A 26,103-nucleotide genomic window follows, 5' to 3' on the forward strand; every position below is an offset into this window, starting at 1 on the left:
ATCATTTATAGTCCACGAACACAGTAGAAAGAGGCATACAGACATGGGCAGGGGGAGCCTGAAAAAAAAAAAAATAGAGTTTGTACCAAGTTTGGCCAGTGAAGCAATGAGATTTGAGATGTGTAGCTGATGAAGGGCCTCTGAAGGCCAAGTCCCAGCAAGGACTCTGCCAAGTAGCGGTGCAGCAGCGAGATGGCAGCTGCTCTTGGGATGCTCGTGTCCAAGTATCTCCTTATTTTACACCTGCACCTTGAATATCAAATGGCCTTCACGTCTCTCTGGTTGATTTAACTGGCTCTCCTTACCTCCCCTTCTTTTTGTCTCCCCTTCTTCCTTTATGTCTGCTTTCACCCCTTTTTCCAGGTGGTCCCCAAACAGCTCCTGATAAAGTGTTCATCTCCGAAAACCCTGTTCCAGGCACTCCGCGGGCGGTCACCAACAGCCAAACGCAAAGGCCTTCCTACTCGAGGAACTAATGGGCCACAGGACCAGCTTTTGGAAATACAAATTTGATCCTGCCTATGACATATGAGACCAGCCCACGGCTTTCCATTGCTCTTAAGATAAGGAGCAACTCCCTCAAAGCCCTGAGTGGACAGCCTTGCTTCCTCCCCCGCCACACCCCACAAACACACTACCCCTCTGTTTACGTCTCTCGGACATTTGTCACCTCCTCGAATGGACCAACCAGGATCTCAGTGTTTAAGCCTGATAGAGTCCTCTTTTGCCATTCAGAGTCCTTGTCCCGAGTCATAGGTACACTCCTGTGATGATGGATTAGTGCTGACCTCCCCCACCCGACTGTGAATTGCAGGAGTGTGGGGAGGAGGTTAGAGGTCCCTGGACAGGTAAGACAAATGGCAGCTGAAATCAGATTGTGAAGAGTTGTGAGGTGCCAGACATTGCCTTGCATGCTTTGGGGAGTGATTAATGGTTTTCGAGCAAAAAGGCAAGGTGATCAGAGGTGCGCTTTAGGAAAAAGAGGTGAGCTGAGCAGTAAGAAGTGAGATGGGATGGAGTGAGCTAGTGCAGGAGCCCGTTCGGGAGGCTGAAGCTACAGTCAGAGTAAGAGGTAAGAGGTCGCACAAAGGTGATGGGGGAGAGGAGGACAGGACAGACTCAGGAGACTTGGCCAAAGCAACAACATTTGATCATCGTCCAGATGTGGGAACTGAGGGCCAGGGAGAGTCCACAAAGATTCCAAGTTTTCCAATCAGGGTGTCGGAGGATATAAGTGGTGTCACGATAGAAATAGAAAGTAAGACGAGGAGTTCCCTTCTGAGAAAATGACAGAATCAGTTTGGAATTTTTCAGCTGGAGGCCGGCTGGGTGTTGGACCCATGAGACTGGAGCCAGAAGAAAGGTCATGGCCAGTGAAGAAGAAAAGGTCATGGCCAGTGGATGCCCTGGGCTGATATGGTCCTCGTGAAGAGGAAGAGGGGAAGGAGAGAAAGGAGCCGGCAGGTAGGAAGAACACCCAGAGGGAGCACCTACACTTAGGAAAACGAGGGTGGTGGCGGGGGCGTGGGGGGGAGGGTGGAGTGGTTCAGTGGGAGCCACGGTCAGTAACCGGGAGAGGAGGACACACGAGAGAAGCCAGCTGAGAGTGCCGATTATGGGAGGCCTGAGAGCACGGCTTCAGTGAGGAGTATTTTGAGGATAAAACCCATATTTCAGGCATGTTATGGAGACTATGAGGTCATGAGGGATTCCACTGCTCTGAGCTGCTGGCCTTGACTCAATTAAGTGGAGCAAACACTAGGATTTCCCTGACCACTGGCCCTGAACCAGGTGCTTTATGCTATTCAAATTATTTCTCACCACAATCTTGTAAAGAGGGTATCTTCACTCATTTTAACATTTTAGTATCTGTCATCACATAATTTACAGTTTTAAATGGAGCTCAGAAAAGTACTGTAACCCTGTGCCTCAGGACGCGTGGTGAACAAACAGCAGGGCTGTACGTTCTACGAGGACAAGACACCACAAGTTTTACTCACCAGCATCTCTACCCAGATAGCAACGCTTGGCACATAGGATAGGATGATTTTTCAAATGAATGAATGAATGAACAGACTAGTGACATCTAGCATCAGAATTAGGTCGAAGCCTCCCAGACACACGCTGCCGCCTCTCACGCATGAGTAACCCAACAGAGGGAAGTATCCTGTTGCCAACGTCTTAAAAAATCCCTCGAGCAACCAAAGTGAGGAAGTTGACTTTGTGAGAGGTGTTATTTCTGAATAAAAGTGTGTGATCATAACTTGGCTTTGCAAATTACCCAGCTGAGAAGTCAATCAAATAATCAAGTCAATGAAAGCTAAATTCATCCCGTGTATTATGTCAAAGCGTACAAGCAAGTCAATATGTAGGAAATTTAAGAAACATATCTTGGAAAGGATGTGCCCCTCAACCATCCCAAGAGTCAATCATGGGCCAAATGGTTTCCAATGATAGGAGGCAACTTTTCATAGATTTCTTTAAAAATTTTGTTTTGATTAATTTATTTGAGAGAATCTGAGCGTGTGCGAGCAACCTGGTGGGGAAGGGCAGAGGAGAGGGCGAAGGAGAAAGCCGACTCCCCGCTGTGTGGGGAGACAGATGTGGGGCTCAAGATCATGACCTGAACCTAAATCAAGAGTCGAATGCTTCTTCGACTGAGCCACCCGGGTGCCCCTGACTTTTCATATACTTTTAAAACTTTGTTCCTAAAGTGCCATTCCTTCATATGTACTTTAGGAGGCAAATTCATGGAAAATAGTGATCACATATTTAAAACTAGTTATTGGAAGTTGGAAGGGAAGTGATTCCAATTTAACTTCTATAGGATATAATTTTTGAATTTTTTTTTTTAATGAAAACGTTTGGAAGAGGCATTTCCTAAGAATAAAGATTGGAAGCACAAGCATCTGTTTGTTTCTCTTCGGGGAGGCTGCCATCATACTGATTTTTAGCCTCTTCCACCAAGTCCAAACCCAGCTGGGAGCTGGGAGGCCGGGTGGTCCATTAAAAAGCATTACAGAAGGAAGCAAATTTCAGGTCTGCCTCTAATTAAATGCAAGTCTGGGTAATCAATGAGACCTTTTAACTATCAGTTTCCCCATCTGTAATACGGGTTTAGAAGTGCCCGGTCTACGTGCTTTACAGAATTGTTTTAAAGATCAAACCAAAATCGAGCAGAAATGTCAACACTACGCAGATGCAGCATTCTCACTCTTGCCTGTGCCCTAAGAGATGTTTCTAATCCATTCCCACTTAAAGAAGAACAATCTTCAAGTAGTTGTGCTGCTCCTGGGTTTTCTCTGTGTCATCAAACACAAAATCGAAATGGCTCTTTAAGAATTCTCCAGGCAAGGCTGTCTTTAAGGACTCTGGAGAGAAAATTGTCTTTGCTTATGTTACAAAGTTCTGGTGTTACAGATGTCTGCCCCTTAGAAGTTTCCAGCTCGTCCTGAGGTTTTGATTTCCATGAAGCGTCTAGAATAATATACCGTCTCTAGATTTGAGGTTATGATTGTCCAATCCTGAGGTAGAAACTCCCACTGGTATCCTTCCCAAAGGAAAACTCAAAGTAAGCTTCAAGGAAACCAACGCCAGGATTAGCTTCGGGAGCATCGTTGGAACCAGGAAGCCCTCTGAAGCATGGAGTTTGATCCGGGGCTTCTTTCAGAGGGCTGGGCCTAGACCGCCCCGTTGTCTCTGTAGGACCCAATCTGGGCTCTGTTTGGAAAGAGGCCTGGTGCCTTCTTACCAACTGCACACTGAGCTTTCCATGGCTTCTGTTGCTGCAGCCAGACCTCCAGCCTTGAGGGCGAGTGGATAACGTTCTCTGATCGGGGCCTCTCCAATCCCGACACCCCTGCAATAGCTCTAAGTACAAGCTCAGATGCCGAGGAGGTGAGTAAGAGAGGGCGGGGGGCAGGCAGCACCCAGACAGCTCCTCCTTGGGGAAGTCCATAGGGTCGGGCCCCAGCTTCATGCCTGAGGATTACTTGGATTACGGGAATGCAGGGCAATGGGAATGTTGGCCAACAAAAATAATACTGACTGTAGATTTATCCAACACGTCTCGTGTGTCAGGAACTTCAAATACAGCATCTCATTGAGTCTTCATAACAGTTGATTCGACCAGGTAGGTATTTTGGTACCTGTGTTATAAAGAAGTCAACTGATACACAAAGTCCCATTCAGACAAAATATTTATTGAGCACCTACTGCTTCTCAGGCGTGGAGGATATAGCAGTGAGTACGGCGCATTATTGTTGAAGAACCAGCGGCCAAGTGGTGGTCAAATAACTTGCCCGGTACATGGTCACTGACAGGATTCTGGAGCCAGAATTTAAATATAGGCCTGTTGGGCTCAAAGTCTTGCTGCCTGGCTTCCAAGGCCACAGTGGCTTTAAGTCATTCATTTGTTCATTCGCCAGGGAAAGGTAAAGTACGAAGCACCTACTGGGTGCTGGGCACCATGCCAGGAAGACAGTGGACAAGATGAGTCAAAGGAGGTGGAGCTGGTTCCCATCTTCTAGGCCCTTCAGCCCTGTCCTGCGGCCCGGGGGGCCTCACCAGGGAAGAGGCTCCCCACGCTCCCCAGGAGCTGTGGCCCTCCCGCCCATCCTAGGCGGCTCTGCGAGGCCCCAGTCCACTCCACTTGGGTCAGGCGCCCCAATGGGGACAGGCCTAGCTGACGTTCCTTTCCATTTACGGACAGAAATATCTTCCTTGTTAGAGAAAAATGCTGATTTGGGGCAGATGAGATCATGTCTAAATGAGAGGAACATAAGCAAACAAATAACATAGAAGGAAGAGATTTCCTGTGTTTTCCAAAGCCGGTACCGTGGAGGGCCAGCCCCTGGCTCCCGGTGACCCGGATCCTCAGGAGCCGAGGCAGAAAACGCGCTGGCTTTGCGCTGGGGCTGCGTCAGAGCCTCCCGGGCAGGTGGCAGGTGGCGTCAGCTGCCCTCGAGTCTGTCCACCCCCCCCCCAGGGGGGGGCCTGCATTAAGGGGATGGAGGCACCGGTGACTGTGGCTGACGCAGGAATCCGGCTCACGCAGGGCAGAGGGGTTCGCAGCCCCCCAGCTCCATCTGTTGACTGTTCCAGGCAACTGTCCTCTGCTCTCCCACAGCCCTCTTGTGCGGCCCGGAGGCTCTAGTTCTTTCTGTTCCCTTTTCCTTTAGCTTTTCGACTTCAGCATTAATTTTAGGACTAAGTTATGCATGACGAGCTTTGCATCGCACACCGTGTGATTGCCTACGTGTCCTTGGTGGGGGGGGGGCAGGAAGCCATCCGTGCCATTACTGCTTATTCATACCAAAGAGGTTCAGGCTCCTGATGGGAAAGCTGCAGAACTGCAGTTGGCTCGTCTGGGTGCTTCTGGTAGGGTCTGGTGTCCGCTCTCCTGGTTTCACCCCTTTTCTGGGGTCCCAACAAGGCCCTACACACCTTCCCTCCCACCGCCCCTATGGCCAGAGGTGGTCTCTTTTTCTGGGGTTCCCCTGGGGGTGTCTCACCACAGTGAAATATTCTCTTTTCTTGTTTACCTAGCTCTTTCCTGTGCTTGTCTCAGTTCCCTGCTCATCGCATCTCAAGCCAGTTAAGTATGTTGATGCACAGGTGAACGGCTATCTGCCCACCTTTGGCATGGCTGTCCCACACCAGAGAGGTAGGAGTGAGGAGGATGAAAGTTTTCTTAAACTGCTTTCAGGTGGAATTTTGCCTTGATGGACTGGGCTGCCAGATTTAGGCTTGACAACATAAGGAAAAATTCATAGCCTATGTCCTGACGCAAAACAAAATTTAATCAATGTTTATTTCCTTCCTTCCTTGGAAGAAGTCGTCTAGTCTGTCTTAGAGACTGTCCATTCTTACATATGTGGGGAGCCTGTACCCGAAATTAGGGGAGTCAGAGCTCTGCTCAGGGACATTTCCACCTTTCCAAAGAACCGTTCTGATGGTCCAACACGCAGACTTTGTGAGATAATAGAATCTGGGGACTAACAGGGCCCTTAGAGATAATCTCTGCTGATGCTAAGGCAATTTGATAAGCTTTAAATAGATTAGTAAATTTAAAAATAAGCAGACAAAAAGATGATGGTCATTACTGGAAGAGCCCATCTTGGCTTCTTCTTGAGCACAGTCTCCAGGAAGCCAACTGTAGTGGTCCGCTGTGCTCCCTCTCCCAGGAAATGATCGACTTCCCCGGGGTTCATCTGCTTCCATATGTTTGTTGCTTCAAAAACGTAGCCATCGACTTAGGTTGATCCTTAAAGAGACACTGAAGGTCCCTTGTGAGATGCTACAGCTTTTAGGATTAGGATGACTTCCTCCAGAAGTGACGGGGCATCTCAACATGGGTGTCCGAGGAGGAAGTGGCTTGGCCCGGGGCAAAGAGCGTGGGCTTTGGAGTCAGGCACACCTGGGTTTGAGTTCAGAGGCTGGCACTTTCCGATTGTGGGATGTGGCGTCAGGGAAGTCAGTAACGTACTTCTCCGATGCCTCCCCTCCTCATCTGCAAGACAGGAAAATTAGTAACTCTCCCTGGAGATTGCTGGAGACGTGAAGGTACCTTATTACGTATACAACATGCCGGGCACATAATAAGCACCAAGTACCACTCGTTTATATTCCTTGTTGCCCATTTGAACGTCACTGTGTCAAATAGGATCAAAAGACGTGTCGCTGATGACCTATGACGTCACTGAGATTGGGAAAGGATTCAGCAGGAGGCTCTGCTAACATTTCAGCTGTGATGTTCGTTCACGATAGTCCGCATCCATTGGCAGAAATAGATTTCCTAATAAACATAATAACAAAGGCGAAGGAATGGCACTTTCCTATTGTCTTACGCAATTGAACCCACTTCTGTATAACCAGACATGCCCTGGCTTGCTGTACGATGTTTTCTCTTTTAATTTGCCATCATTTTTGGAGAACCTATCATGCATTTAATTAGGTGCTTGACATATATTTTTCTCATTTAACCCTCCTGATGATTCTGTAAAGGGACTGTCGTTATTCCAATATTATAGATGAAGCTCAGTGAAACTAAGTGACTTACCCGAGATGACATAGGCTCATCTGACACTCAGCCCCTTCCAGATTTTAGAGGTTGTGTGCGTGCACACCCTGATGAAGGTGACTGGTACTCAACAGTACTTGTTGGATGAATGAACCTTCCCTTTCTCTCAGACCTTACTTTTAATCAGCTGTGTGTCTTTGTGTGATAGTAGCAAGGTCCATGCAATGGATTTGCCTCCTCAGGGCAAAGAGATGACTTGCATTTTTGCCGAGCTAACCATGTGGGATGAAGGGAAGTGTCATGTACGTTCTTTCATAACTCACATGCTTTGTATGGTCTGACCCTTGTCTACTCCAGGTTCCACACTCACTACTCTCCCATAGGTTCCCTACATTCTGGCTACACCGGCCTGCTTCTGGCTCTTGGCAGCATCATGCTTCTCCAGCCTTGGGGTCTTCCACATGCTGCTCCACCTGCCTGAAATGCCAATCCCTTCCTAAAGTATTGAACCCTATCCATTCTTCAAATCTTAGCTTAAATAGAACTTTCTCTGAGGGGGGCACTTGACCGGATGAGCACTGGGTGTTATTCTATATGTTGGCAAATTGAACACCAATAAAAAATACATTTATAAAAAAAAAAATAGAACTTTCTCCAGAAGGCCTCCTTGACCCTCTGTTTCAGTTACCTATTGTTGTGTAAGAAACCTCCTCAAAGTGCAGTGACTTAGAACAACCATCATTTATCTGCTCACAGATGTGTGATGGAGTTGGGCTTAGTAGGGGAGCTCGTTTCTGCTCTGAGTGGCATTGGCTGGGCTCATCTGCTTGAGACTGGAGAATCCAAGATGGCCTCGGTCATACGTCTGGCATTTCAGCTGGGATGCCCACTCTCTCCCATGAGATTGCTCCAGCTGGACTTCTTTACACGGTGTTTGGCTTCCAAGTGGGTGAAAGTGAAAGCCGCAAGGCACCTTGAGGACTCTGCTTGGAAGTCCCCTGGTGTCTCTCCTGCCACATTCTATGGATCAAAGCAAATCTCAGGGCCAGGCCAGATCAAGAGGAGGAAAAGTAGACTCCATCTCTTGGAGTGGCAAGTGCTTGAGGGTGAGGAGGAAAAGCTGGTGGCCATCCTTACAGCGTCTCTACACACTCCCAAGCTAGATTAGCTCTGTTATATACAGCACCCCCTTCTCTGGACAACTAAGAGCATTTGTAAGTACTTATTCACTATCTGACTACATTCTCCCATCACCTCCCACACTGTAAAATCTATTAGAACAGGAATCCTGTCTGCCATCTTCATAGCTAATTGTAAATATGGAGTGAATGAATGAAGGAATGAATGAGTAGGTGAGCATGCTATAGTCCAGGCACACAGTCCAAAGCAATGATTGCATATGTAATGAGTGTAGTTCTCTCTTCTTGGTGATCATAAGCTTGACATTTAAAGTCCTGTGGCACTTCCTCTCTCCTGGAAATAGTGACAAGCATCTCATGAGGGTTGGAATTTGACTATCCTTAAAGGCACAGAAAAGCCTATAGTCTTGAAAAATTCTGACTTACCTCTAGGAGGTAAAGGCAATGATCATGTTGTCAATAGTCTTTCTTAAGGTTACTGCAACATGACTTGTGTTTTGGTGCCTGGAAAGCTGTTACTGTGGTACTAGAATATCTTGCCTTGTTGATGTTGACGTCTAGAAGTAGCTGTTTTGGAAACACATTGGAAAACCCCTTCCCCTGTCCCCATCTGTGTTTTTTTTTTTTTCTTCTCTCTTAATATTAATGAAAACCAGAAGGGGATTTCAAGAGAACAGCAAAACCAAACATGGCTATGCAGCATTCATGGGAATTCGTTTTAGAAACTCACATTTCAAATGCTAAATTAACTGCAGGCTTGGGAGAGAGAAAAAGAGAAACTTCTTAGAACTAGAGAAAAAAAAAAAAACAGGGAAATCGATCAATGTTCATTTCTTTTGATGTTCTTTTGCATGAAAACAGAACAGGATGTGAGGCACAGGGAAATTGGGACTTGTTCAGCCAGAGCAGAGCTTGAAAAATCTGGTTTTGACCTATGAGTCATTTGATGCACAGATGCCAAATCTGGGGCCTTAGCTGGTCGCTGCCTATCTCCTTGGCCTTCAACAGCTGAGCTCGGCCAAGGCGGATGACAAGCAGAAATCGGCCTATCAGCCACCCCTGTGTTGTGTTTTCTTTGCTCCTCTCTAAACGAACCGTGCTTAGGTGCCGGTAGTGATTGCAAGCATTTCTAAGAGTAAATGAGTGCCCACTGGCAATAATTGTTTGTTGTGTTTTTTTAAAACAGCTTAGGAAGGAAGAACCCCAAGTTACTTCAAATTCCTATAAAAAATATAGTTGGATGGATGGATAAATGTCTATGTATGTTTGTGTATATACGTGTATGTCTGTGCATGAGTGTGAGTGTGTCTGTGTGTGCAACTTTTCCTTTTCAGCAGATTGCAAAGACAGAAATAGAAGCATGCAGGCAAACATGGTCTCTTAGCCTCCGAGCTCAAACACTCAGCATCTCAGAGCTGAGAGTGACATGTTTTTCATTTGGATGTCTAGGCCTGTGTTCAGTATTTATTTCTTTATAAATACATATAAACAAAGTCTCTAGGCAACCATCATGAAAGAAAGGCAACGAGTTCTGAAAGGCAGAATAATTACTTTCATTTTATTTTTCTCTTTTTGCTATTTAGAAAATATCTTCCACTCTCTACCCACCAACTAACCCCCTCGCCACACACACGTACACATTCCCCAATAAAAACAAAGTTGTTTACAGGTTTTTTTTCATCACCAAACAGGGGGAAATTTCTCAAGTCTTAACATATTAATTATCAGAGGCAAATGCCTTTGCAAAATTCCATCGGAGAGCGCCCTAAACTGGTGGATCTTCCCAACTGAAACAGAAATCACAGAATGCAGGAGCTCTCACTGGCCTCTGGCATCATCTGGCTCAGCTCAGGCTGCTTCCTCGGCTGCCTGGTTGCCTAGCAACCTGCCACCCGGCAGCCCCGCTCCTCGGGCTCTTTTCCTAACGTGGGTCCTCGCAGGTTTTTCTTTTTTGCGTTCGTTTACTGCCAGAGCAGCATCTGCACAACCTGCAAGGATGGCTCAGGAGCCCGGGTCAGGGGCTGCCTGGCTGGCTCAGTGGGCCGAGCATGTGACTCTTGATGTCAGAGTCATGAGTTCAGGCCCCATGTTGGGTGTGGACCCTACTTTAAAAAAAAAAAAAAGTTGTTCAGGACCAGAGAGTGGAAGTCTTTGAACGTCAAGCTGCAGGGTGTCTCCATCCTTTGGGAGGTGGGAGGGAGCCCACTGTTATTCTGAAGCACAGCAGCAGCAAGATCAGTGCCTGCTGCTGCTTGGGAGACAACAGAGCATAGTGACGCCCGTGGGGATGGAAAGGAGGGTGCCCGGGTTAGCCACAGGGCCGCCCTGGAAGCAGGCCCAGCTCGCACGGGAGCACACAGTGGAGCACGAGGCACTGCGCCCGAGTTTGCCCGGACCCCACAAGGCCAGTGTTCTTTTTGTTCTTTTCCTCAGACCATCTCGTCTCCCAGCTAGTCCTGCAATGTGGCACTCGAGGGAAGAGGCAAAAAAAAAACCAGATGTGTTTGGATCTCTGCACGTTGTCCTCAATCATCTAGTGAAGCCATCTGTGACATTTTTTAATGCCCAATGTCATAGAAAACAGGAGCTATGCTCATTGTACAAATGTTCTCCATTCTTCTCCAGATGGTGACTCTCCTGCCTGCTTCAGCTTTACAAGCAAAACACCTACTTTCAGCTTGGAAAGAATCAATGGGCAGGCCACGCGCAGCCTGCCACGTCAGGGAGCCGGGGGACGCTCTGCGCCAAGGCAGCAATCCTCACGAAGGACCAGGGGTAGGAATGGGGAGAGGCGCTCTGAATGGAGGCACCCACCCTCCAACTCCGAAGGAACAAGAGCTGACTCAGAAGTTGAGGAAGGTGTGGCTGGAGATGTGGCCGTTGGGTAAGCTCACGAAATCTTGACTTTAGAACATTCTTAGTACCATGCCTGGGCTCCCGCAACAGACAACCCCTGAGCCTGTTTGGTCCTCTTTTCTGACTCACGGAAGACAGATGGATGTTTCTTGGCATTGCACAAGTCAAGGGACAATTCCTAAGTGACCCTCCCATGGAGGCGGCCAGGGCCACATAGGTCAGCTAAGAGCATGGGTGTTAGGGGAGAGAAGGTAGGGGTGAGTCAAGCCATCATCCCAAGAGAGGTCCCCTGCCACTCGATGATGGGCTCGGGAGGTGGTGACAAGATACCGCAGGCAGGGCCACAGGAGAACCGAGATCACGGCGGGTGTTTGTGGGCAAATATGAGGTTCGACCTGGGGACCCAGAGGAACGAAGGATGGGAGAGCTAGTGTGGTGCAAAGGAAGAGCAGCAGTCATCAGTCACTCAGCCTGCCCGGGTGTAGCCCACCTGAAGCTCGTGCCAACCCACTGAATCCTCATGGGCGCCTACACAGCAGGCGCTGCTGCACCGTTCAGGTGAGGAAGCCAAGGATGGAGAGGGTGGGCGACTTTCCCAAGGCCACGCAGGGGAGAGAGGCCTCCTGGCCTGGAACCCAGACACTTGAACTCCAGAGGCCTTGTGCCCTGCCAGTGTTTCACTCAGCAAATGGGGCAATGAAACGTGAGTTCTTGCTCTGCCATGGGCCCCATATGCAGCCACAGGCTGCAGTCAGGCCTTGGGGGGTAGGGGGGTGTTGGGTTTACGCTTGGTGGTCGTTTCAGATCAGCCTTATTCACCACTTGACCAAATGCCATCTACACGGACTAGTTTAATACTTAGAATTACTTAGAAATACTTCCGTCCTCAGGTTCCTCGTGTGCCCTTACGTATGAATCTGTCCACACCCTCGTGGCTGTGACAGCCTCTGCGTTCCAGCCCCGTAACGGTAACGGTAACGCCAACTGTGTCACCTAACGCCGTCTGTCCCCAGTACGGGCACTGGACTGTGTCATCCAGGCAGGGGGCTGGTCCCAAGCGTGCCCACGTCTGCATGTGGGTATTCACATAATCACCTGTCCTTTCTAGAGGAGGGCGAGGTGTGTACCTGTTGGGGTTTCACGGTTAATGAGAAGTTGGTTGCCACCATTGTTGCTTTGAGTTCTTCCTGTGGCGCTCTTTTCCTTGTTCCGGACCTTGAGCTCTGCTCATGTGCGTCCTCCAGGGGCATTCCTAAGCCCACGACTCCGGATTTTTACATGTGCAGCCAGCATGTTGGGGCGGGGGGGCGGGGAATGGCTGGGTGGTGAAGCACCAGCTTGTCCACATGGATTTTTTTTTATCAGACCAACCGTCAGAGGGCGCCCTACAGGAATGGCTTCAGGGAAGGGGGCCCTCTGGGCCCTTACAGTCCCCACAGGGGTCCAGAAATGCGGGCTTTGGCCCAGAAGAAATATGGTCTGGGGCGATGTTTCTGTCATGAAGAAGATTAGCCATCTACTTCCTGCCTGCTTGGCTAATTATATTTTCTCGGCTCTCCTTAATTACACAGACCAGATGCTTTATGACTAGAAATAAACACAAAAAAAGAGAAAGAGCATCAAAGATAAATCGTCTACGACGAAGAGTCATAAATTGAAAGAAACTAACGCATTAAGTAGTCTAGTCACTGCCACACTTCACTTAGCACAGTCCATCTTCTCAATTCGATTAGTTTTAGTGTTGAGTGTAATGGTAAGCATTTTTAAAAATTGGGGCCGGAGTCTTTTGGTTGTTTTCTTTTCTTTTCTTTCTTCTCTCTCTCTCTCTCTTTTTTTGAATAAGCAGTCAAGTAAAACATCAATGCTAATTTCCAGATCCTTTAATGGAAAAACTCATCAACTAGAGAATGTGGTACAGAAAATCCTTTGGTAGTGGTCATTTTTTAAAAATTAATCTGAAACTGTACGAGTAATCCAGAAATACATTCTCCTTGTTAAAAAGAGAAACTATAGGTACTTTGTTCAAGGCCCCTTTGAACACCACCACAGTCCTCCTACCCCCTCCATCTTCCCAGAGATCATCATGATTTCCTATCAGTGTGTTTTCTTCTGGACTTTTCTTCAATCATTTCGGTGGGTGATGAAGGGCACGTTTCTCTTACACCCATGTGATCATCCGGGCTATGTCAGGCCTTAGGAGACACTGCAAAGGCACTGGCCTTGGATTTGGTAGGCCGACGTTTGAATGTCACCTCTGTTCGGCTATGCGGCGGACTTTGGACAGGCCGCCTAAGTGCTCTGCGCAAGGGGTTCGCAGGATCTCCTTCGGACATTTGTTCACTTATTTATTCTGCAAATATTGACTGAATTCCTTCTGAGTTCTGGGCACCTGGGCAAAGCTCTGGCTTAAGGTGGCTTGCAAAGGAGTAAACATGGTATGGTCAGGAGCACGTCACAGAAGTACCAGGTGCTCTGGGATTGTGGCACTGAGAAGTCAGGGACGGCTTCCTGGAGGAGGTATTGCTTAGCTGCAATCTGAGTGATTACAAGGAATTAATTGGGCAAATAGGAGCTTGGAAGAAGGTAAATGTGTGGGGTGTTTGGGAAGGAAGAAGCAGTTTTCAAGGCAGAGAAAATGTTATGTCCAAAGGCTCATTGGCTAAAACATATATATAAAACATATATATGTGTGTATATTTGTGTATATATATATATTTGTGGGGGTTTTTTAGTTCAAAAAGCTAAAGTATGGTTGAACAGAAATTTTGAAGTGGGTGTAACTAGAGATGAGGTGGGAGAGCTTGGCAAGAACCACAACACAGCTTGTAAAGGAGCGGGACTGGATCCCACGGACGAAGGGGGCCCCTCGATGTAGCCAGGGGCACGCCGTGCTCAGATCTGCCTTGGACACGGCCAAGTGCCCCAATATGAGCTACGGTTTACACTCTCTTCCTTCAGGCAACGTCGTCGGCACGGTCACCAGCAGCGACTGCCGTCTATGAACCAAGTCCAAGAGAAGAAGGAAGAGAAGGCTGGCTGTGGTGGGCCTTGCGCCGGCTGCCGGCTGCCGGGGTCGTTAAAATCAAAGCTCCCTCCCGAGCCCTCCGTCCCAGCCCCATCTGTGTAGCTCAACCGTGACTTTCATCTGTTTTCTTCCCTGTGACCAGAGACCTGAGGAATGAGTCCAGGAGGAAAGACAGAGAAATCCATCCAGAAGCACAGAATCCGGAGACTCGGGGCCTCCCTGGTCGCGTCCGGCCGCACGCATTGCTGCTGTTCGGGGGGACCCCTGGCGCCCACGAATGGGGACACCAGGTGAGAGAGGCCGAACTCCGGGAAGCTTGCCCACGACCCAAGGCAGAGCGGGATCTGTTCCAGCACAGGAACAGCAACTAGAGGGGAAACGGGGGGAAGGGGGGGAGGGGGCTCTAGCTTTTGCCGCGTGTTCTCGATGAGGCTATTCCTAACTTTTCATCACCCTTTTCACCTCTTACCCCTTCGTTATGGAAGTGGAGGCGTGAAGAAGTCCCCGGCATCTTCCCCTAGTTCAGACACTCAAGGATTCCTGCATTTGGTGACCTGGCCCCCCCTCAGCTCCCTAGGAGCCAGGGTCTCTTGGATCCCCTCTGGAAAAACCGCTGCCTCCATCGCCCGGAGGGGGGCGGTGGTGCACAGTCCCAGTTGGACGCCCACCTGGGGATGGGGCCAGCCAGGCAGCCAGCAGGAGCCGAGAGATCAAGCGAGAGGAGACCTGCTGAAATACTAGTTGAGGCCTTCTTCTCGTTGGTAAAATCAGACCAGGCTTCGGAGCTCGGGAGGCGAAGTCCCAAAGCTCCCCTCTGAGAACAGTTCTGTTCAGGACCTCGGGTTCCAAGTGTCTCGGCTTCAATGGCAAGAACAAAGCAAGAAGGGCAGGAGTTGGGGTAGATTTGTCTGGATTCACAAAGCCTCATTTGAGGATCCAGTGCCAAACCCCGAGGACTCCGAGCCTCGAGCGGGGGTGGCAAGCCTTCTCCAGAAAGGGCCAGATGGTCCTTGTCTCCACTCCTCAGCCCTGCCCTTGGGGGGCAAACAGGTGTGGTTGTGGCCCAATGCAACTTCATTTACAAAATAAACTGTCACCAGATTTGCCACACAAACCCTAGTTGCCAGCTCTGCCCTAGAGAGTATTTGGAACCCGGAGACCGGGAAGAAGAAGATCCTTTTGTGGTCTGGAAAGAAAGCCCTGGAAGGGATGGGAAAGTAAAAAGCAAGAGAATTGAAATGCTAGTGTTGCCTTCACGTCTTTGCCCTTGTCTCCACGTTGAATCTGAGTGGAAGAGGGAGTTAGGAATAAATCCCAGACAGTCTTGGAGATCTGGGAGCAGAGGGTCGTGGGCCCAGAACATTCCACATAACTGTAGGAGGAACCAATCCCAAGGAATACCCCACATCAACATAGCATGGCCACCAGAAAGGAAAAAAGGCACTGTGGGTGGTTTAGCAGAGGAGGTCAGAGCCAGGCCTCTCACGTCTCCAGGTCTTCTTTGGCTCCCACAGGGCAAAGAGGAAACCTGAGCTTTGCACACACGCAAGGCGGCTCTGGAGGGTCCCTGGTGAGAACCAAGATGAGCCGACCCCATAGCCCACAGCAGAGCCGGGCAGTGCGCTGCCCAGACGGAAGTCGCCCTTGGCTTGAGCCAAGTGAACACCTGGTGGGCAGAGAAAGCCCACCCGGAGCCCAGGCTGGTCCCCAAGACTAGCCTCGCCCAGAGGACGGACAAGTGACATCAATTTGGGGCCTCAGAGCAGGGGGGACGGGGCGAGACCTGAGCGTCGGGGCCCAGGGGTTCCGAGGGTTTCCCTCCACAGCCTCTTCGGCTGGGGGTGAGTGCTCCTCCAGCCTCCCTCCGAATAATTCATTAATTAGCTAAAGAATGACCTCGGCCATGTCCTCTTGCTCCAGGCCTTGCTTATCTCGTGGACATCCAAGCCTTGCGGGCTGGCTGAGATGGCTGGTGGAGCTGTCAGTCCCCCTTGAACCCGAGGCCGAGAGCACTGTACCTTTTTAATTGTCACAGCTTCAAATTCATGTAAATAGATGAAATGCAAACTGAATTTCGCGCAGCGGGGCGCAGGGAGAGGGCCTGGTTGGTGCGGGGCCGGGGACACTGGGTCCTGCCGCCCTGGAGCCCTAGGGTCCCGGCGTCTGCAAACAGTTTGCACCAAGTGCAATAGTTGGAAGCGGGGGAAGCGGTGGCTTAAGGTGAGGGCTCACCTGGATTAGCCTTCTCTGGCTGCTGCAACAAATCACCGCCAACCTAATGGCTTCAAACGACACGGATTTATTGTCTTACAGTCTGGACGTCGGAAGTCCTAAAATCGGGGTGCTGGCAGGGTTGTAGTTCTTCTGGGGGCTCTAGGGGAGAACCCATTTTGGCGACTTCTCGGGGCCACCTGCATTCTTTGTCTCACGTCCCCTTCCTTGATTTACACTAACCTCTGTTTCTGTCATCATGTCTCTCTGTCCCTCTGACCCTCCTGCCTCCCGCTTATAAAGGGCTTTGGGCACGATGTCGGGGCCACCCAAATAATCTAGGGCAACCTCCCTAGTCAACAGCAAGTCCCCTTTGGCACATGGTAACGTACTCGCAGGCTCCAGAGGTCAGGACGAGGTCGCGGGGACGGGGAGGAGGTGTTTATTTAGTCCACAACACCAGCCGTGGCGCGATGCCAAAACCAGAGCAAGCCTGCCCAGGAAGACTTCCCTTGACCTGCTTGACCCTGGGTGAGAAACTCTGGGTCTGGTCTGGGCTCCCCAAAATGGGCAGCTAGAGCCTGTGTGTCCTTTCCTCTCCCCTTGCCCCACCTTGGTCTAGGTTTGCTCACGGGCTGTTAGGAAGGAAGTGAGGCTGGGCCTGGGGGCCTGGGAGGGCACACCCCACGCTGGGAAATGTCCTTCCTACAGGGAAGGGCCCCGGGCTGGGCTCCTGACCTGAGGGCCTCCTGGAAGTGCGTTCTGGGAAGTGGAGCCCGGCGTCCAGCCCTGTGGGTACCTGAGAGCCACGGAGTGGAGATGGGGACGCCATCTGCCTGCGGCCTGGGGAACTGCTTGAGAGGCACGACAGCTGGAGGGAGACCCTGCACACCCCCTGCCATCCGGCTTCGTTCTCTCCTTCCTTGGTCTGGGAGCTCCCCTATACCGTTCAGACAGATCTTTTCATATCTGAGCCACAACAGAGCTGAATTCGAGTTCTATCCTTTGGCACTGTTAGGCCCAAGCAGAACAAGGAATAAAGATGACCACTTCTGGTATGAAAGCTGAGGTAATTAGGACCGATGTACCCGCTGAGGACAAGTCAAAGAACTGGGTGAAATAACAAAAAAAAAAAATCATCAAAGAACAAACAAGGGAGTAATTGCTGAGGTTGAGTCAAGGTGAGGATCAGAACCCAGAAGCCCAGAACTCAAAGCTGTCTTTGTCCTGAGGGTACTTGCTGATACAAAAAAAAAGGGGGGAGGGGGCAGTTGAAAACCAAGCAGGTGGATTTCCAGGCTCAAGAAGACAAAAGTCAAAACCTAGAATCCACCAAAAATATGTACTGTGTTAAAACATCTTTTTTTAATGCTGGGACCCCAAAGGGCCTCAGAATAAGTTGAGTTGAAAGAAAATCTTGCAGGGACCCACAGCCCAGGTTTACCCTGCCCAGGTGGGTGAGGAAAACTCAAGACTTGAACTTGGATGAAGGGAGCACTGGACTAGTAATACCCCAGGCACCCAACAAAAATAAATGAAAATGCTCCCAGAATGCATATGTCCTCACCTAGGGGTCCTCGTTATTACTACAGCGCTCCCAATACAACGATCAGCACCCAGCGGAAGACAACCAGACACACTCAGAAACCAGAAACCATAAGTTAAAAAGAGCAGAAAGGCCAGACAGCACAAATAGACACACAAAGACCTACCGATTATCATATGCGAACTATAAAACAGCTACACTGATTATATTTGTAGAAATAAAACACAGGCCTATAAGTTTTAACAGGGACCTGGAAATTACATTCGAAAAGTAAGGGCAGCCTGGGTGGCTCAGCGGTTTAGCACCGCCTTCAGCCCAGCCCTGGAGGCCCGGGATCGAGTCCCACGTCGGGCTCCCTACATGGAGCCTGCTTCTCCCTCTGCCCGTGTCTCTGCCCCTCTCTCTCTCTCTCTCTCTCTCTGCATGTCTCATGAATAAATAAATAAAATCTTTTAAAAAAAAAAAGAAAGAAAAGTAATAGGGCAGGGGCGCCTGGGTGGCTCAGTGGTTAAGCGTCCAACTCTTGATTTTGGCTCAGGTCACGATCTCAGGGTGGTGAGGTCGAGCCCCACACCAGGCTCTGCACTCCTTGGGGAGTCGGCTTGAGATTCTCTCTCCCTCTGTCCCTCCCCTTGCTTGTGTCCCCCCGCCCCGAAGTAAATGCATCTTTAAGAAAATAAAAATTAAAAATAAACGGTCATGGGGCAGAACTGAAAAAGAGCCAAATAAGATTTCTTTCATTAAAAACTGCAGTAAGCGACGCGAGTAGCTCAGTACAGAGATGTAATAGTAAGTTATAGACGTGGCTGAAGAGGGAACTGGCAAACGGGCAGCTGGGCACGGTGGGAACGCAGCACGGAGAAACAAAGATGGAAAACACAAAAAAGACTAGGAGATCTGAGGACCTGGTGGGAAGGCCTCCGGGGTTTCTGAAGGCCACCAGAGAGGGGAAAGCGTGGGGCGGGTAACATCTGAAGAAATGGTTGGGATATGGCTGGCATCAGGGTCCCTGAATGTGCCATCAATTAGGGTCCCAAAAGCAGCCGGATTTAGGGGCCCGCTTGGCCCAGGGTGCAAGCAGGTCCTCTAGGGGATGGGGTCGTCTAAGGCCAGACACCCGTCTGAACTGCTCAGATGTGAAGAGGCCCGACGGCTCCCCACTGATGGGCGACAAGGCAGCTTGGCCGAGAGGGAGGGGGTGTCCCAACCCGATTCCATCACTTTGTGCGGAGACTGGAAGGCAGAGAGAGGGGGAAGCACAGAGATAGGGGAAGGGGTATGAATGACTCCGTCTAAAGGTGCAAATGAGCTCCCCATCTGAGGTCAGGGTGCATGGTGAGATGATAGAGAAGACCCCAAAGAGGTATTCGGGATGGGCAGGAAGGCCCTCGTAGGCCCTGGGGACATGCAAGCCCACTCTGTGGGCTGTGGGTGGCGGGACAGGGTTCTGAGAAGGGAGGGGGTGTGATGACACTCACGTGGCAGGAGAAGCCTGTGCGGCACAGAACGGGCAACTGACTGGAGCACGGAGAGCAGGTGGCCGTCCTAAGTCATCCAGGTGACAGCCCAGTGCCACCTGCTTCGGTCATGGCATTTAGAAACGGCGGTACCAGACCTCGAGAAGGGGGCAGCAAACAGGCGTGCTCGGACGCTGCTGCTGGGACACTTCGTTGAGGCAACCTCAGGGAGAGCAATTGAGGAAAACGCAGTAAGGGCTTAAAAATGAAGGTAAACTTTGACCCAGCAAATCCACTTCTAGGATTTATTTTTAAAGAATGTAAAATGTGTAGCTGATCTCAACAGTAATTATAAGAAGAAAACAACGTACATGCCCCACGTCGCGGATCAGTCACACACTGTGCACAAATAATATGGGTAGGTATTAGAGATCGTGTTGCGAAAGATTCATTTTCCTCTGGATGCTTTTATCTTTTTGTATTTCTCCATAATTGGCACAGACCACTTTTGTAATTAGGAACAAATCAGTGAGAGATGTTTAGAGTTTATGAAAACACTATAAGGAATGTTTCCAAAGAACACAAGGAGTAAGTTCCCCGAATAGAAATGATGCAGGACTTATGCTTCGACCTCTACGGATCGAAAATGAAAAGTAGCAGCGTATGTATAAGTGGCTCCACCCAGGAGGAATGCGAGCTCCAGCACGTTGTATTCATTTCTCAAATTACTCAACCCCAGTTTGAGTCCCCGTTGTCCGGGTTGCTGGAAAGTCACGGCCTTTGTGCTGCCGCCACGCGGCCCCTGCAGGCATCGGGGGAGTTCGCTGCAGGCGGTTCGAGATAGGACATTGGCAGCCACCTATTCTCAAGCAGAGAAGAAGCCTACGTTGTTGTTGTTGTTGTTGTTGTTGTTGTTCTTCTTCTTCTTCTTTTTAAAGATTTTGTCTATTTATTCATGAGAGACACACAGAGAGAGAGGGAGGCAGAGACACAGGCAGAGGGAGAAGCAGGTTCCCTACAGGGAGCCTGATGCAGGGCTCGATCCCAGGACCCCGGGGTCACGACCTGGGCCTAGGGCAGACACTCCACCACTGAGTCCCCACAGGAGGCCCAACTCCTAGGTTATGGAAGCCGGCTGCTGCCTCATCAGAGTTGTTTCGTGCTTCACAAAGCACTTTAGCCAGCTTGGATTGTCCTCTCTCTGCCCCGCACTGCTGGTCCCTGTGTCCCAAGGTCATGTCACAACAGTCATGCCCTTCAAAGGTGAGCAGCACCGTGAGCAATCCCACATGGACAGCAGGGAGTCCAAAAGGGCAGGGCTTGTAGGATTTTCCAAATCAGATCGTCCCCGGGGGCAAGCGTCCGGTGTCTCCCCGCTTTTCTTCCCTGGCTCCCAGGTATCAAGCCTGCAGCCCCCAGAGGTCACTGGGGGGCTCACAAGAACGCCGATGTTCATAGCAAGGCTGAACCCATTGAGGCACCATGAGTTTCCGCGGCTCGGGGGACCCAGAGCAGTGCTGGGTTCCACGGAGGAGGAGGAGGCTATTATCTCCTCTCTGACTCCTGCCACGTCAGACTCGTGCCCTGAAATAGTGGAGAGCCCCCAGAGCCCCCAGCGTTCCTCTCAATGTCTTCACCTCCTGGCACAACTCCTTGCCGTGAGCCCACCAAGGGCCTCAAGAAATATAGTTAGGTTTCCGAGCTGAAAACCCTCTGTAAGGAGACAAAAAAAAAAAAAAAAAAAATGAAACAAAACAAAAGCAAACAAAGCCAAACCAAATAACCAACCCCTACATATCCGTCACCTTTAACCCCGATTCCTCATTCAACCACCGTTGCACAACTGGAGCCGCAGGTGTGCGAGTGAGCGCACCAAGAGCCTCTGGGCCCTGGGGATGGAGATGTTTGTTCACAGCCTCTGAGTCCCAGGTTAGCAAGTCAGAAATGCCCCACACTCACCAAAAAGTCCATAAAACGATTCTTGGCTCATAAAACGCACTCAGGAAATGATCCCCCAAGAGCGTCAACGGTTGCTGAGTCAGGCCTCCCTCACGCGGGAGCTCAGAGCTTGGTGCTTACAGGGCGCAGCCACTGGCTTCTCTCCTTGCTTTTCCTCCCTTTGCCAGGTCTTCTTCCTGCGCCCTTCCCCATCCAGCTCTCCTCGGCTTTCTCTTTGTCTTTACTCTTTTTTTTTTGTCTTGACTCTACTAAATTCTGTTATTAATGATGATGGTTTGAATTGATTCTCTTGAGTTTTGCGGATAGAAAATGACATAATCTGAAAATCAGGCTACATTTACCTCTTTTCTGATAACACTTCCTTTCCTCGAATGCCATTTTGACACGTGTTAATCTCTCTCTTTTTTAATTTTTGTACAATACTTATCAGTAAATTCTTTTTTTTTTAAAGATTTTATTTATTTATTCATGAGAGACACAGAGAGAGAGAGGCAATGTTAATCTCTTTTTTAACGTGTACTAGAATTTCGGTAAGCCATACTGTGCTCAAGACCTAACACTGGAAAGTTCCCTAAACGTCCATTAATCAAGAACAGATAAATAAATGGTGGGGAATTCACACAATGGAATATTATGTGGTCGTGAAAAAGAACGACCTACTGCTGCGTGCAACGATGCGCGTGGATCTCATAAATACAATGTCGAATAGAAACCGCTGGACAGGAATCATACCTACTCTAGGGCCCCATTTGTATCAAGTATAAATGCAGGTGCATCTAATCTCTGCTGAGAGAAGTGAGGATGATGACTGAACAGGGACGTGAGGGGGACCCCCGGTGTGAGGGTATCTTCTGTTTCTTGATCTGGGTGCTGTTCCGTGGATAGGTTCCGTGTGTTGGAACCTGACTGCGTCACAGGGAGGCGTGCTGAGGACGGCGACAGAGGCCAGGGGCCAACTTCATCCAAAGGTGAACACACCGCTCAGGTCCAACCAGTTGCTGCAACTCAGAAAGAGAACATCAAGAAGCCAGAAGTCGAGATTTCTTTTTTTTTTTTACATGAAATCTTCCTTTTAAATATTTCTTTTTAAAACTTCAAACCAAACACAAACAAAAAACTAGTGTATCAGCCAAACACATCCTGTGTGAGGGCCAGACTTAGCTTATGGATCCCAAACTCACAGGCTCTGTTCACAATTCGGCAGGGCCAGGCGGACTCCAGCTGATTACAAGCTGACCACCTTCTTGGGGGGCGGGGGGTCTTTCTTCCCTGAAGGAGATGCTCTTCAGCTATGGCACATAAGGGTCACTTCGCAAAATTGTTACCTTCACTGATGCCCCCCCCCCCACCACACACACACACACACAAAACCTGGGAGGAAGGGGTAAAAGGAAAGGTTTGGGTCCCCTAAAGCCCACCGGCACCCCTTAATGTTTTATAATGTCCTTGCTCAGAAACTGCTCCTTTTTTTTTTCTAAGGGTTTTATTTATTTATTCATGAGAGAGAGAAAGAGAGAGAGAGAGAGGCAGAAGCAGGCTCCGTGCAGGGAGCCCGACGCGGGACTCGATCCCAGGTCTTCAGGATCACGCCCTGGGCTGAAGGCAGGCACTAAACCACTGAGTCACCCAGGGATCCCCAGAAACTGCTCCTTATTAGTAGGTTGGTTTCTGGAAGAAGCAGGACAGGAAAAAAAATGAGGCAGCATTTGAACTGGAACAGAATCTGCCACAACGGGGCAGTATAACTACATCCTGCCCGCAGTCCCTAACCACCGGGGCTTTAAAGTCCCAGCCCCTGATCCCCGGAGAGGAGCCTTATGCAATGCGGGCGGAGGTCGTAGAGGGCCGAGAATACATTTGGGACACGATGCTCTTCCTGAGTCAGGACAAAAATTGGACTTGAAAATTGCCAGGTCCATGTTTTGAGGAAAGATGGAAAGTCCAACAACAGAGGAAGATGTATTATCGAGGATCTTCTGGGTGTTTTTTCCCTTGGGGATTTCAAAACGGATGGTTTTCTGTCACGAGTTAGACAGGGAAACTTCTTGCCACTGACTCTGCTGTGCTTTAGAAACAATCTAAGGGAAGTCTGCTGTTCTTAGCAATAAACATCCCATTTCTTTTCTCCATTCAATGGAGGGGAGAAGTGAATAAACAGACTCACACCTATAAAAAGGTCATTTCCGAAAGTGTGCTGTTGGGTGAATGTTTTGGCGGTTACAGTGCATTTTTTGCACTATGAGGACTATGTTTTCATAAACAGGTCAAAAGAACCTAACGGTTCTTAACGGAACTAAAATATTATTTTTGCAATTAGGATGAGTAGAAAATGGCACTGTCCTAAGAATGGATCGTGGAGAAAACAGCCAACAAACTGAATAATTCAGCAGTCATTTACCAAATATTTGCTTTGTGCAGGACGCAGCCAATCTGAATTGGTTTAGAAGGAGGGCACTGGCAGGTTTAGTGGGGAGACGGGAACAGAAGCCCGAGGAAAATGGGCAAAAGGGAAAAGGAAGTGAGAAAGTAGAGCCAAGTGAGCTTTTTCTTTCCAGGACTTCCGTGGGGAGAGGAGAATGTTGTCGTGATGACCAAGTGGGAAAGGATTCAGGATCACGTGGGGAAGGATTCAGGACCAAGAGAGAAAGGATTTGGGACCAAAAGGGAAAGGATTCAGGACCAAGTGGAAAAAGATTCAGGAACAAGTGGGAGAGGATTCGGGGCCAAGTGGGAAAGAATTCGGGACCAAGTGGGAGAGGATTCGGGACCAAGTGGGAAAGGATTCGGGACCAAGAGAGAAAGGATTTGGGACCAAAAGGGAAAGGATTCAGGACCAAGTGGGAGAGGATTCGGGGCCAAGAGGGAAAGGATTCGGGACCAAGTGGGAGAGGATTCAGGACCGAGCCCAGACAGCAGGAGAGGCAAAACGACAAGTTAAAGGAGGTGGAATCAATGGACGTACCTGTGTCCTTGTGCAAACGCTGCTGCTGCTCGCCGCTCTTCCATCTCTGGCCTGTCCTAGTCAGAGCCCCTAGATTTCCACCAGGAGGGGGTTGCACTTAGCTAGAAGGCTGGACTCTCCAGCCTCCCTGGCAGCAAGGTGTGGCCGAGGACTCAGGTCTGGCCCATGAGACAGACGTGGGAATTCAAGGTGGGACGGGTAATGGATCATTAGTGACGGAGGCCAGCAAGATGGCAGAGCCGGTCCAGCAGGGAAAAAAGAAATCCTGAAATAAGAATGCTAAGTTGGACAGAAAGAGGCAAATGTTCTTCAGAGTCCTCAAACCATCTCTCCCGAGAGAAATCCACCTGCCCCTTCCCCATTTTTAACAAATTAATGTCTGGAATGTGGGTGCAGTGGCTGGAGCCGCAGCAGCCACGGGGAGGAAGCCATGAACTGCGCTGGCAGGACAGAGAGGGAAAGGGGGCCTGGGCGCCTTGGCTTCATCGAATTCCCCGGTCTGATCCCTCTTTGGGCTTCATGCCGTGGGACTGTCACCTCGCATAGCAGCGCCTTGCGCAGTACACATGCCTTACACGGACGTACTACTCCATGCGCTCAGGCCTACATGGCACCCCGCAGGGCTGTGTTCCTACAGCCACAGCTGACGTCACGGGTGATCTGAGAAATCTGCTAGAACCCTTCTGAGCAGCTGGGACTCTTGCCCATGTGCCCACGTAAGGATCTAATCTCCACTTTGAGATGTGATTTCACTCAAGGGAGGCTGAAGGGGGAGCTGATGAAGGCCAGTGGAGGGACAAGCTTGAAAACCGGGGAGACGGAGGGAGAAGAGGCACGGACCCCTTTGCCGTCTGGGAAGTGGGAAAGCGAGCAAGCCCTGCTAAGGAATGGGTCTGGGAGGCGAGCGAGGCCTTTGCAAGATGACAAACAAAGGCATACGCTTAAACTCCACGCATGATTTGGCCTCGGCTTGGCATCCTCTTCCTCTCCCCGTGTTTCCAGTCCCGGGGGTGGGGGGGACGTGGAGGGCGAGTGGGAGAAAGATCGAGTAGTTATGTGTTAAGCCTCTACTCAGAGTAAATACAGTCCGATCCGTAAGTAAGGTGACATTTTAGCAAGCTGTGCCGTCTGACCACATGTGGCTAAGAGCTGAAGTTTCCATCACGTATTTTACGCTTATTTTAGGTTAAATTCTGTCCCGGGGCAGAGTGTATACTTCATAAAGGCCGACGGATTGGCCAGAAACAAGGACTCCTGTAACTTTCTGAACCCTGCAGAAGCCACTGCTTAGAAGAAAAGCCCGTCGAGGCAAGAGCCCCTTCCTAGCGAAGGAGGCCTGCACCAGCACCGGCCTGGCCGCGGGTCTTGGGGGGCACCTTCCTCGCTCTCCCACCTCCTTTCACGGCGGTGACAACGGGGGGTGCCCCGAACCAGAGGACTGAGCGCCATCCTTGGCCTCTCCCATGACCCATACTGTTAGCCAGTACCATGTCCTCCAGGGTGTGCGCTTGGCCTGAGGGCGCGGCCAGTGTCCCAAGGCCGCCCGGACGCCGGGAGTCCCCCTCCAGGTCCCCCTGGGGTTGGCTGGCGACCCCACAAGAAAGGAGGCCAGAGGCAGGAGCAGGGGCGGTGGCCTCCAGCACTGCGGCCTCTGCTCCTGAGCGGGGAGCTCAGCTTCTCCGTCCAGGTGGGGGCCCCCGGGGAGGGACGGCGGCCGGGCCTGGGGCCTCTGTGTGGCCCGGACGACCTTGGGCCCAGTGGGACCCCTGCGTCCTCAGGCCCCAGGTAGGGGGATCCCGCCACCGCCCGCCCCCCTCCCCCGGGGGGTCTCCGTAGGGCTGCCCGCCCCCCTCCCTCCGGGGTGGGGAGGCCGAGTGTCCCCCCCTGGGGCACAGGCTGCCGGGGCACCCCCTCTGGGGCTGAAACA

The 26,103-nt window shown here is 50.3% G+C and overlaps 2 long non-coding RNA genes across 3 annotated transcripts; one reads left to right on the top strand and one right to left on the bottom strand.

Annotated features, from left to right (window-relative positions):
* The first annotated feature begins 141 nt into the window (after nt 1-141).
* On the top strand, nt 142-20,123 carry LOC144300317 (uncharacterized). Its single transcript, XR_013366899.1, has 5 exons — nt 142-848; nt 1,315-1,464; nt 10,786-11,044; nt 13,975-14,331; nt 14,527-20,123. It is a non-coding gene; the product is annotated as an uncharacterized LOC144300317 (long non-coding RNA).
* On the bottom strand, nt 19,547-25,684 carry LOC144300319 (uncharacterized). Of its 2 annotated transcripts, XR_013366902.1 has the most exons (3): nt 22,396-25,684; nt 21,215-22,212; nt 19,547-20,968 (listed from the first exon to the last, which is right to left on the bottom strand). It is a non-coding gene; the product is annotated as an uncharacterized LOC144300319 (long non-coding RNA). The 2 variants fall into 2 exon arrangements; XR_013366901.1 differs by having other exon boundaries at nt 21,215-25,684.
* Nucleotides 25,685-26,103: the final 419 nt, after the last annotated feature.

Source organism: Canis aureus, chromosome 28 (assembly GCF_053574225.1).
Source record: "Canis aureus isolate CA01 chromosome 28, VMU_Caureus_v.1.0, whole genome shotgun sequence".
Taxonomy (NCBI): domain Eukaryota; kingdom Metazoa; phylum Chordata; class Mammalia; order Carnivora; family Canidae; genus Canis; species Canis aureus.